The following is a 13,624-nucleotide window of genomic DNA, read 5'->3' as shown; positions in this document are numbered from 1 at the left end:
GACGGAAAGTTTAATATCAAACCTTATCCTCAGTGCTGGGTCGTGATCTCAGCGGACATCATGACGCCTTAGCACGGGGGTAGGGTGTATATCTGGATATTACCCTTAAAACAACACACATTAAAGGGATGACCTGTCCTCTAAGAGACTCCATGGTGGGTATGGGAAATATCTGGATGAATTCACTTTCTTTGTTTTATGGCAACTCCCTCTTTTTTTTCTGCTGATGATCCGATGCTTTCTTCAAAGGACTTGACAGTGGAATCCCTCCAAAACTCTAGTATGGCTATTTTAGAGCCATATGTATCAAACACTCTCAAAAGAGAAGGACATTTAAAAGAATAACCATTGAGGATTTTTTCTGCTCCAGTGTGGTCTCAGTATATCACTCACAATAAATGAAGAAGTAACCCCTTTAAGTGACTTGGTTATATACTGTTCACTGAAGAAAATTCTTGGCTTTGACAATCCTAGATTCTCAGTTAAAAACACAAAATCATTGTAAAGGCTAAATCTGAAGAAGAATAAACTTGAAACTACAAAACTTGGAATTCACCATGTTCTGATGAGGCCCACTATAAACTAGAATTGGAACTATTTTGCTGGATAAACTTAGAATTGAAAATGACACCAATGACTCTATATGTAGATCATTAAAAGATGTCCTGGAAGATCAAAAACATAATTGTTCCGGTACAATATACAAACCTTTTGGTCCTTTTACAATAGGAAGGTAACTTGCGGCAGCTGGACAGTCGTAAGATTCGAACATGGGAGTTCGGTAGAACTGCTTGTCCGACAGTGCGCGCGCCGCGCGACTGGGAAGTGAAGAATCACTTTTGCTTTCGGCCGTGTGTGTGGAGGACGTGTTCGTCATCGCTCTCTGCCCGCTTCATCGTCGTATGCTTTGCTTTTGTTGTGAAATTTTCAACTTGGTTTGTCAGTGTTTGAAAGTGAATTGTAAGTACTTACTGTCTTTTTCATCTTTTATTACATTGATTTTATGGATCATCGGACATGGAGCTATCCCCGCGCCCCCCCATCAACCGTAGATGTACCCGGGGGTGGAGGGCCGCAAGTGTGGGGTCTTCCGCTCTTTCCGAAGATTGATCCTCATTTGCGCTCAGTGCCGAGGGCGGGAATGCTCTCGGCCCGAGCATTGTATTTTTTGGGTGAAAGTGTGAAAGTGAAAGTCATAAGTGCAGTGTTCTTTTTCATATTCATTTATTTTCATTCCCTTTGCGCTCGGTGCCGAGGGCGCAAATGCTCTCTGCCCGAGCTTTGTATTTTTTGTGTGAAAGTGAAAGTGAAAATTGTAAGTGCAGTATTCTTTTTCATTTTCATTTATTATTATCATTATGGATCAAGGTTTCCACTCATTCCTGGGAATTGATCCTCATGCCCTTTGCACTCGGTGCCGAGGGCGCGAATGCTCACGGGCTGAGCCGTGTAACATTTTCTTTGGTCGGAGGTGCAGTGGGTGTTGTACGAGGGCGGGAAGAAACGAAGGCCTGCCAAGGAAGACGTCGGAAAGCTCTCCCGCGACTCCCTTGGTAACCAATACTTTGTCTTCTGTCCTGCCGCCGCCCCTCCCCCCCCCCCTGCTATGCTCCCACATATGGCACCTTCCCCTTCGGGGGGAATTGCAGATTTGGAGAAAGATGTTATTACAAACATCCTAAGGTATGTCACAACTATGAAATATATGGTAAATGTGCATACCTAGATGGCTATGAGGATGATTGCAGAGATCTGCATCCAAAAATATGCAAAAACCTAAAAGAAGGAAAAGGATGTGAGTTCGACAAAAAATGTAAATATATGCACCGTGTAGCCATGAATCATAATCAAATAAATAATCAATCAAGTAATAAAACCCAAAATAAGAAAGAAACAAATAAAGAGAGGAATAAAGAATATCAGGTAAAAGAAAAAAGCAAGCCATCAACGAGATATGCAGAGATGTCGGCAAAAAATTTCAAAGCATCAGCTCCAAGATTCTACTCAAGAGATAATAACTGTATTTATTATGCAAGAGGATATTGCAGATACGGAGAAAATTGCAGATTCAGACAAAATTAATAATTATGATGAAGGAAGATCAAATATTATGGAAAAGTTGGATTTTTTAATGTCAGAATTTCTGGAAATGAAAAAAAGAACGACATACCAGAACAGGAAAGAGACATGGGAAAATCCTTATTATTACCAATATTAAATGAAGAAGAAAACACGCAAACCATCATAGTGATGAATGCGCAGGGTTTAGTTAAGAGTAACTCAAAAAGAAAAATAGAGTACTTAGAAGAACTAACCCAAATTGAAAAGAAAATAGATATAATGAATATAAGTGAAACCTGGTACTCCCAAGAGACTGGGAATGATGATCAAATAAAAGGGTTCCAAACTTATAGATCAGATAGAAAAAATAGGAATCAAGGGGAACCGCAATATATGGGAAAGACAAAAAACAAGGAAAAATATATGAGAAATATAGTAACTCAGAATGTGAACTAATAGCGGTAGAATTTGAATCTGAAAAATTAATGAACATAGTAATATATAGACCTCCTAATACTAAAGAGTTTGACTTAATAATAGAAAAATTGGATGATATATGTAGAAATCACAAGGACTGGACTATTCTCCTATCTGGAGACTTCAACTTTCCTTTCGTAGACTGGAAAGAACGAATAGGAGATTGTGGATGTACTTATACATATAAAAAAAGAGAGTAATAGTAGTGCAGAAGATAAGAGGCAATTCGAAAAGCTATTAGATATGCTACTAGAATACAACATTCAACAAATAAATCACCTGCCAACAAGAAAGGAAAATACTTTAGACCTAGTATTTGTGAACGAGATGAATTATGTTAAAAAAAATATAGTTTATAATGCGAGTATTTCAGACCATAATGTCCATAGAATTAACAGTCCATTCCAAGCAAGTGAAAACAGAGATAAGCAAGAAATGAAAAAGTGGGAAGGATATGGAAAATACAACTTCTACAGTAAAAATATAAAATGGTCAGAAATAAATGAAGAATTAAACAAAGATTGGGATAACATTTTCGTAAGTGATGACATAAGGGTAAATACGAGATATTGTATACAAAATATTAGAGAAAATAGTGGATAAATATATACCGAAGAAGAAAAGTAAACATCAGTCATGCATACCAAGAGACAGAAGGATCTTGTTCCAGAAATCAGAAAGTGGAAAAAGGTCTTGCAAAAGAAAAAAATGCATGGAAAGTTATAGAACTAAAAAGTAAGATAGAAAATGTAGAACAAAAGATTATACAATCAAAAGAAAATGAAAAACGGGACTTGGAAGAAAAAACCCTAATAAATATCAAGCAAAACCCCAAACTATTATACTCGTATGCAAAAAAGATGAATAAAAGAAGAATAGAAATAGGCCCTCTAAGAATTGAAGGGAGATTAACGAATGAAAAAAAGGAAATTTGCAACATATTGGCAGAATGATATAAGAGAGAATTCACCCCTAGAATAGATAATGAAGATAATGATATAGAAGTAAGGGACGAAAATAGTGAATATTTAGCTGACATAGATTTTAAGGAAGCTGATATTGTGCAGGCTATTAATGAAATTAAAAATGGTGCTGCAGCAGGGCCTGATGGAGTTCCTGCTATTTTGTCAAAGAAAGTAGTTCATTCTATCGCAAAGCCACTTGCAATATTATTAAGACAAAGTGTAGATACAGGCAAGATTTAGGATGAGCACAAATTAGCATATATTACCCCTACTTTCAAAAGTGGATCAAGACTAGAGGCAAGTAATTATAGGCCTGTGAGTCTAACATCACATATTATGAAAGTGTATGAAAGGGTAATGAAGAAAAATATGAAACATTTAATAAAAAATAATTTGTTTGATATAGGACAACATGGTTTCGTACCCGGAAAAAGTACACAAACCCAACTGTTAGTCCACTGGGAGAACATATTCAAAAATATGAAAAGTGGAAATGAAACAGATGTGGTTTATTTAGACTTTGCAAAAGCTTTTGACAAGGTAGACCATAATATATTAGCGAAGAAAATGAGAAAACACAATATCGTGGATAAAGTAGGAAGATGGTTAAAAGAATTTTTACACAACAGAAAAAAGATAGTTATTGCAAACGATGAGAAATCGGATGAAGCCAAGGTAATATCCGGTGTGCCACAAGGTACGGTGTTAGCTGCAATACTGTTTGTTATTATGATTGAAGACATAGACAGTAATGTTAAGGATTCGGTAGTGAGTAGTTTCGCTGATGACACAATAATGAGACAATCACAAATAAGGAAGCAGTTACAGACCTTGGTGTGATGATGAATAGGAACATGTTATGCAATGATCAAATAGCAATTCTATTGGCAAAATGTAAAGCAAAAATGGGAATGTTGTTACGGCACTTCAAAACAAGAAAAGCTGAACACATGATTATGCTTTATAAAAACATATGTTCGTAGTCCACTTGAATATTGCAAATATGATATGGTACCCACACTATCAAAAGGATATTGCACAAATAGAGATGTACAAAGGTCCTTTACAGCTAAAATAGAAGAAGTTGTTTAAGCCACCTTGACTACTGGGAAAGACTACAATCCTTAAAATTATATAGTCTAGAAAGGAGAAGAGAACGCTACATGATAATTCAGGCGGGGAAACAGATAGAAGGAATAGCAGAAAACATCATGGAACTAAAAATATCAGAAAGAGCAAGCAGAGGTAGATTAATAGTGCCCAAAACTATACCAGGAAAAATAAGGAAAGCGCACAGGACATTAATCCACTACGCACCAGCATCAATAATGCAGCGTCTATTCAATGCGTTGCCAGCTCATCAGGAATATATCAGGAGTGAGCGTAGATGTGTTTAAGAATAAGCTCGACAAATATCTAAACTGCATCCCAGACCATCCAAGATTGGAAGATGCAAAATATACCGGGAAGGATGTACTAGCAACTCTCTGGTAGACATTAGAGGTGGCCTCACACTGAGGGACCTGGGGCAACCCGAACAAAATGTAAGGTATGTAAGGTAAGGGGGGTGGGGGTGGCGTTTCGAGGTCCTTCTTCTTCGCCCGATCCGTCGAGCGTAGAGGAGGGCGCTTGTTACCCGACGTGCATTTGTATTCGCCGGTCTTCTGTTCGCTCGGGGTGGGGCTCGCCCCCCCAAACTTCCGACTATTGCTTCCTCAGGGCTCCTGCTGTGGGGGACGACCTTGGCCAGGTGTGGATGTCGCTGGGATTTCAGGGCACGCCAAGCGTCCAGGGGCTGCTCCAGCATCTGGCAGGGCCTGTGCCGGTCACCCATGGAGCGGTGACCACCCTACCACCACGATCTCGACTCCAGGGTACGCCACCCCTCCTCACCTGGTTTACACTTCTCATGTGATGTCAGTAACGCCTACGGCCGCCGTGCAGGGCCCGATCGCTGCCGTGCCGAGGAGGGGCGTTCCTCCCCCTCCGGGTTCTTCGTGCTGCCAGCCCCGGTCTTCCGTTGTCCAAAGAGCTCGCCCCTGGACCTGCCGCCGGTACCCAGGATGTCGCTGGCTGCTGCCCCGTCTCCTGGAGTACCTGCCCTGTCTGCCGTACCAGCCACTGCTGCTGTTCCTACTGTTCCCGCACCTGCCGATGTTGTTCCAGCCCATGGTGTTGCTGTCCCAGACGCTGGTCTTCCGGACAGGTACAGCTGGGCCCTGTTGCTTCGGCAACAGCAGTCCCGGCTCCATCCTGGATGGAGGACTTGACGTCTGTCTTGAGGGAGCTGACGAAGAAGAAGAAGAAGAGGAAGGTGTCGTCATCGTCTTCGTCATCTTCTTCGTCGCTTTCTGCCGCCTCTTCCCCTTCGACTCCCAAGGCTTCCAAGCCGAGGAAGAAGAAGGCTGCCTCCTCCCCTCCTAAGAAGGCTACTTCGGGAACTTCTCAGGGCCCATCGGGAGGTCCTTCTGCTGGTCCTCCTGCTCCTTCGGGAGTAGGGCCCGTCTCTCCTTCCGCAAGGAAGAAGACGGGAACCAGAGGGGTACCGGCTAACACCGGTACTTCCTCGCCTGGTCCTGGAGGCTCTGCCACTACACCAGGTTCCGGCTCGGCCTCTCGTCCGCGAGAGGTACCGAGTGTACGGTCACCCACAGGTGGCCGTGCAGCCAAGACCCAGACGCCAGAGCTCGCTCGGCGCCAGGATCAAGGCATGGAGCGGAAGGCTGGCGAGAGCTGCTCAGGTGACTCTCACTAGACCAGCGATCGCTCTCGTAGCGACCAGCTGGTTACCAGGGTTGCCGTGACGGTCCTAGACCGACCACGGGCGGAGGCAGGTAAGAGGTCCCCTTAATCGCAGGAACCAGCCGCGGCTGGTTCCAGCGGTTCGACGCGCCGTGAGAACGGGCACCCGTCCCATCGCAACAGTGGTCTCTGCAGGTCCCCTGACCGCCGCTCCCACCGGGACCGGACGGATAGGGGGACCAGCAGCAGCTCCCCTGACGCACAGGACCGGGGCTGCTGTTCTCGGTCCAGCCGCTTGCCCCAGGGGAGCGGCACGACCAGGCCTGCAGCGATCGCCTGCAGCCCCCCAAGCACACAGGTTCTGCCAGCGAGCAAGGGGGGAGCGTCAGGTCTTCCTCTCCTGTTCCTCTAACTTCCTTGGGTTACACCGGGAAGGGCGAGATAACAAGTGATCGTGAGGGGCGCACCCCCCACGATCCCGCCACGATGCCCTACGTGCCAGGCACGGTCCTCGGAGCGACCAGGTCATATGCACAAGTGGCAGGAGGAGACCGGGAGGGGTCTGCCGCTGTTCCTCCCTCTGAAGGAGGAGGGTCTCGGGAATCGCTCTTGCTGGAGGGGCTTGATAGTCCTACTCCTCAAGATACGGTCACTCCTGAGATCCAGAGGAATTTTGTTGAGGTCATTGTGCTGATTCGTCAGCACAACGAGATCGGGGAATGATCGCCAGCCGCTGGTCCAGACCAGCAACCCAACATAAGACCGACGCTCCGTTCCTTGGTCCAGCTTTTCGCTTTTCTCCAAGAAGCCGCTGGTCCAGACCTGCAGCTCGATCGCCACCGTTGGTTGGTGATCGCCTGCAGTCCTCCCAGTTTACTAGCATGCTAGTAGGAAGGGTAGGAGCATCAGGTCTCCCTCACCTGTCCCTTCAACCTCCTTAGACTACACTGGGAGGAACGAGGCAAGCAGGAGTTACCGTGAGGGTGGGGGGGCTGGCAAGGACGAATGACGCTTCCCAGACTCTTGGAGGGACCATCACCGCTGTTCACGTGACGGTCCGTCTGGACCACGCATTCAAGAGAACAGGGCGCGCTCCCCCTTCGGTCCTCTTGAGAGGTTTCGGCCTTGACGAGGACTGGGACGCGTCGGAGGATGGTATCAGCTCTCTCCTGTCAGGTGCTCAATCAGCCCCACCCAGACGACGTTCACGGTGGCGGCAGACGCTTAACCTACAGTACGAGTTCGTAACTCTCCTTAGGAAAATGTTTTCTCCTGACGATACGTTTTCCCAGACTCTGAGAGGCCATCGCCGCAAGGTGATGGCTGCTCGTACTCGCTTCTCCAACTGCTAGTTCCGTTGGGAAGGCTAGTGAGTATCCAATTCCTCCCCCATTCCCTCTCTCCTTACGGCTACGAGGGAAAGGGGAGGGATCCTGCAGATAGTTCTCAGTAGGATTCCATGTTGGGGACTGCGTTCCGGGGGGGGGGGGGGGGGGGAGTCGGGGGGGGGGACCCTCGGGTCCTACCGGACGTAAGTCCCCGTCGTTGAGGAAGGATCCTGCCCCATCCTCGATTTCTATGGGAATCGGGAGGACCAACAACCGATGATCGTCTGACGAATTCGGTGGGGGTTTCGCTGAGCGCTTAGAATTCTGCGGAATTTCTAGCACTCTCAGTGTTCAGGTTTTTTACGATCTGCAGACACTTGGGTGAAACCACGGTCCAGAGTGGGCTAAACGAGAATCCCCAATAATTGTTACTACGATAATTGGGAATCTCGCCAAATGCTCAAATTCCTGGAATTTCTAGCGTTTGAAAGAAGCACGGCTGCTGAAAGAAGAATATCTCACAGTGGGCGACCAACCCTGGGATAGAGAAGAACGGACGGGAACATCCAGTTTGGCTTGAACTATTGTCTTGGGTATTCTGTTATCACCATTGAAGCTTTCCTTCGGGGAAGACTTCTCCTTCACTATTTTCATTAGAGAATGAAGGGTGTCGGCTTCCAATCCTTATTCTCATTCCTCGAATTAAAAAGAAATTAGGATGGAGGTCTTTGTACAGGAACCTACAAATATACTACGTATATTACCCTCGCGACATGATTCTGTTAATCAGTTGAATTGTCCGGGGTGTAGGCACATACTGTAGTTAACTCTACGGATTGTGACCGAGACGAATAGTATCTTAATTGAACTGCAACTCGGGACTGCCTGCAACCTCCCAGTAGTTACCAGTTTCGATTTTGAGATACTTATGGTATTGTTACGACAACACCACCTCATCTTTCGTATTTACCGAAATCCGTTTCGTTTAAATACCATTGCTCGAGCTTAATTTTTTTTTTACTCTCGATGGTTCTAGCCAAACGCGTTCCTTCTTGGAATGGATTACCTGGCAACTCAGGATGACAAGTGAGCGAGAGCTAACTGTGTACTGGACTGCCGAGTGCCGATTCAGCCCAGTACCAGCTGGCTCTCCGAGATGCACGGTCGGGTTATGTCTTTCTCCCCTACAATGATTGACTACCGAACCGTATCTCTGCCCGACAATCACAGACTTAGTCTCTGATTCACAGGGATTCTCACATACATGAATGACCATCTCTACTGCATCGCCTTGGAGCATTGCAGAATTTTCAAACAGAGATATCTCTTGGACTCTATCATCTTTCTGTTTACTGCACGGTAACAGAAGTCTGTAGTCTAGTCTCCCGCTGCATCGCACAACTGCGATAATGCGGAATGATTTCTTCAGACATCTGAGTTTGTCTTCTAAAAATATCTCGTATTCGTAGGTGTGCAATTGTTCATTGTTCACCCTGAATTACAGATGTATAACAGAAGACATCGCCTGCTCCCCGCCCTGCCAGCTCTACTTCCAAGTATTGTTCTCCCTGGATAACCTGAAGAAGAAGATGATCAGCCCATGAGAAGCAGTTCATCAGGCAGTACTTCCCTGTGTTTTCATTACTGAAAAGTGCCCTGCTTTCATTACAACTACGACTCCTCACTGAACAGCAATGAAATAGCGGTTTAGCGTTTTCAGTCCTTTGTAAGCACAGGTTCAGAATCTTGAGAATTCTTCTCTCGATTCGGCTGTGAAGACGTAGGTGGCATTCACCTTCCACCTTCGTCTTCAACGGCACATAGTGTTGTTTCTCCTTAGCTGAGATTCAACTACTATGAGAATTGTCTTTCCATCAGGGACCTCGGTCTCTAGAAGGCAATTGACTTTCGCCTGTTGGGCACATGCCTTGAGAGAATCATCACCTCGCCGTCCGGCATCGGTGGCAAACAAATAGACAATTCGTATGGTCTCTCGGCATAACCCTTTAAAGGCGAAGGTCACGTGACTTGCTCGGATGCTTGGACAACTTGCCTCACACTACCGAACGCAGTCAGTCGGCAGCTGTCAGCGCGCCCGAGTCAGTTACGAGCTACGCTGTGGACTTAGTTTGGTTGTTCCAGATCAATCATTACTTTGTCCTACTAGCCTGTCCCAGTACCCATACCCACCAAGGACAGATCTACTCAAACAGCCCCACTTCGAGAGGTACCACAAAAACCTCCCCGCTCTGAGTCTGACTGCGTTCAGATTATCCAGAAGTTGGCCAGAGCAAGGGGTTTTTCAAGATCTGTGGCAAAGGCGATCGCAACTGCAAGGAGACCTTCCTCTCTTGCAGTCTACCAATCCAAGTGGGCTGTTTTCAGAAGTTGGTGCAGGAAGAAGGGCATTTCCTCCACCTCAACCTCTGTGAGCCAGATAGCGGACTTCCTTCTTTACTTGAGGGAGGAAGTTAAATTAGCGGTGCCTATGATAAAGGGCTACAGGAGCGTGCTTTCCGTAGTCTTTAGGCGTAGAGGGCTGGATTTGGCAAATAACAGAGACCTTCATGATCTCCTCAGATCTTTTGAGACTTCGAAGGTTCCTCACCCAAAAGTACCATCTTGGAACTTAGACTTAGTTCTTAAGTTCCTTATGTCAAGCCAGTTTGAACCGCTTCACTCAGCCTCGCTTAGAAACCTGACGAGAAAAACCCTTTTCCTAACTGCTCTGGCGACGGCAAAGAGAGTTAGCGAGATCCAGGTTATAAGAAAAAATATTGGGTTTAAGGATCACAATGCCGTATGTTCTTTGAGCCCTACGTTCTTGGCAAAGAATGAAAACCCTTCCAACCCTTGGCTGAAGACGTTTGAAATCAAGGGTTTGACAGAGATCGTGGGACTTGAATCAGAGAGAGTCCTGTGCCCTGTCAGGGCTCTAAAATTCTATTTTGAAAAGACTAAGAACTGCAGAGGCCCTTCTGGTAACTTGTGGTGCTCTGTCAAGAAACCAGATCTTCTCATGTCGAAGAACGCACTTACGTTCTTCTTGAGGGACACTATTAAAGAAGCCCATGCCACATGCAGTGATAGTAACATGAAGCTTCTAAAAGTGAACGCCCACGAGGTGAGGGCTATCGCGACCTCGGTAGCTTTTCACAAAAATATGGCACTCAGTGACATTTTGAGTGCCACATATTGGCGAAGCAATTCGTTGTTCGCTTCACACTACCTGCAGGAGGTGAAAGCAACATACGAACATTGCTACTCGCTAAGACCATACGTTGCTGCAGACACTGTTTTGGGGGCAGGAGGTAGCACTCATCCTATCCTTTAGTGGTTAGGTGAGTTTTTTAATATTGTGTGTTTTTTGGTTGTGGGGTCGACCGCCTTGGGCATATCTCCCTTCCTTTAGTCTAGTCTAGTGGGATACCTTTGGTAGACTAGGCCAGGTGGTTTTTATTACTTCGTTGCCCTCATTGTATGGTCAATGGTCTAGTCACATCGTGGTCACGCCCCCGTTGACAGATCATCTGGAGTGCACCAGCTATATAGGTCTCTACCTCGCTGGCAACTCCAGTAAAGCAGAAGCAGACTTGGGTGACAGTAATCACGAAGTCAGCTATGCTAACAGGTAAGGAACCAAGATATCAATTATCTGCATGTATATGTTTCCTAAATCTTCTATTCTGTCTCGTCCCACCACCAAAGGTGGGATTCAGCTATACATATATCTGACAGGTAAGTTTCATGAACAAAATGATATTGTAATGATACAATAAAGTTTGTTCATACTTACCTGGCAGATATATATATTTTAAGTACCCACCCACCTCCCCTCAGGAGACAGTGGAAATAAAAAATATGAATAGAAAATGGGAATGGTTCCTGATACCCACCTCCCAGCGGCAGGAATGGGTACTAATCACCTGACTCCCACTACGTGTGTCGTAAGTTTTTTAAATTCTGTCGGACTTCGGAAAATACAGCTATACATATATATCTGCCAGGTAAGTATGAACAAACTTTATTGTATCATTACAATATCATTTTTAAGAGATACGCTTGCCTCTCTCTTATTACTTGGGTCCAGAGGTCTGAGCATTGATCCTGTGGTACATACCCCGATCAATTGGGTAGAGGCTAGGATACCTCCCTCGCTCTCACGACCAGAGAGGCAATCCAAGGTTGGGCGAACACCAGTCTGTTCTCAAAAGACTCAGATTCCTCCCACCAAGAAGTGAGTCTTCCTATTGTAAAAGGACCAAAAGGTTTGTATATCGTACCAGAACAAATGACAATTTGTCCAAAATTGCATTTTTCCTAACTATAAAAACCTGAGGTCCTTTTACATATAGTCCCACCTCATGCCACCCCTCACACTGCGTTTTTTGCCTGGGCCTAAAGCAAAAGTGATTCTTCACCTCCCAGTCGTGCGGCGCACGCACCGTCGGACAAGCAGTTAACTACCGAACTCCCTTGTTTGAAGCTTACGACCGTCCAGCTGCCGCTAATTACCTTCCTATTGTAAAAGGACCTCAGGTTTGTATAGTTAAGAAAAATGCAAATTTGGACAAATTGTCATTTTTGTGAAAGCCTTTGTAACCGCCCCTCTACTTGTGTTAAGAGTCAGCGGCTTAGGTATGCTAACATATTTACTTTCTTTCGCCCTTTAACACTGGCTCAGACCTGCATGAGGACGAGATATGTATTCATCATGAGGATGAGACATGTATTTAACGTAAGTGATTTTGATCCTGTAATGGGACATGTATTCATCTGGAAATTACGCTTACACTTGGGAATTACCAAGGGAACTTCAAAGGTTTGCCGTGTTTTGTTGTTATGGTAATTTCTCTTCTCCTTCTTCCTTTCACTTACTATCGGAAGAAGGTAGAAGGATGGGCGTGCGGTGTTGTGTTTGGGGATCTCCTCTCACTTCAGAGGGTGGCGCCCTTGGATGTGTGAGGAGTATCCTCATTACTTTAATCATTGTTTTTCCCTTATTTTAAAGACTAGTGGTGATTGTTTTTTCAGCAGTATTGGTTGGATGCTCTTCGTGTTGGTTATCCTAACCTTGGAATTGTACCTATGACTCGTAGCATGTTGTGTACCGATCCTCGAGTGTGTGTACTGATCCCCTGCTGATAATCATTTTCATTACCACTACTACCCGGGAGTTATGTCACTGGACGAAGCTGTCGCGCTGCCCTGTGAGGTTATCTACTCCTGATGGTAGAAGTCTGGCAGAAGGAGAAACCGAAGAGGAAGAGAGCTCATCAAGTGTCGTTATCCTCCTCTTTGAGATCTTCATATCTTCATGCCTCCCCCCCTTCATCTTTTAGGCTTTGCTGTAAGAGAAGGTGGTCTCCCTACCTAAGAAGTCTTGTCACGGGACTTCTAAGGGTCTGTCTTGCTCCGGTGAGACAGGTGGGTCTTCCGATGGTACTCCCGTTCCTTCGGGAACGGGGCCCGTCTCCCTTTCCTCGGGGAGGAAGCAGACGGGGACCATGGAGGTACCGGCCACCGCTGGTTTCTCCTCTCTCGGTTCCAAAGGTTCCACCTCCGGACTGGGAACCGTCTCAGCCGCCCGCTTGCGAGCGTTACCGAGTGTACGGTCTCCTACGGGTAAACGTGCAGCCAGGGTCCAGACTGCAGAGTTCACTCCCCGTGTCAGGACCCAGGCAAGGAGCGGAAGATGGTAGGAGTCACTGGGTGACTCTTGCCAGACCGGTGATCGCTCTCGCAGCGATCGTCCGGTGCCCAGGGTTGACGTGACGTTCCCGTGGGTCTGTGCATGCAGAGGCCGGTGGAGGCGGGCCATCCAGCCCTCTTTTAATTAATCCTTTTCTTTCAGAGACAGCCACACCCAGACGACGGTCACGTTGACGCTTCACCTGCCAGGTAGGGGTATGTAGCCCTCCTCGAGGAAGCGTTCTCTCCACTGCTACTCCCGCAGGTCCCTCCGGACAGGTGCAGTTGGGCCGTGTTGCTTCGGCAATTGCCCCAACTCCGTCCTGAATGGAGGACCTGTCGGTTGTCCTGAGGAACTGG

At 46.1% G+C, this 13,624-nt stretch overlaps 1 protein-coding gene across 1 annotated transcript in view; it reads right to left on the bottom strand.

Moving 5' to 3' along the window:
* The window catches only part of LOC135207998 (acetyl-CoA carboxylase-like), a 460,030-nt gene that overhangs the window by 60,294 nt on the left and 386,112 nt on the right, over positions 1-13,624 (bottom strand). The window lies entirely within an intron of this gene.

The sequence above is a fragment of the Macrobrachium nipponense genome, chromosome 34 (genome assembly GCF_015104395.2).
Source record: "Macrobrachium nipponense isolate FS-2020 chromosome 34, ASM1510439v2, whole genome shotgun sequence".
Taxonomy (NCBI): Eukaryota; Metazoa; Arthropoda; class Malacostraca; order Decapoda; family Palaemonidae; genus Macrobrachium; species Macrobrachium nipponense.
The sequence above is the reverse complement of the archived record's forward strand: the minus strand, read 5'-3'. Positions and strand labels throughout refer to the sequence as shown.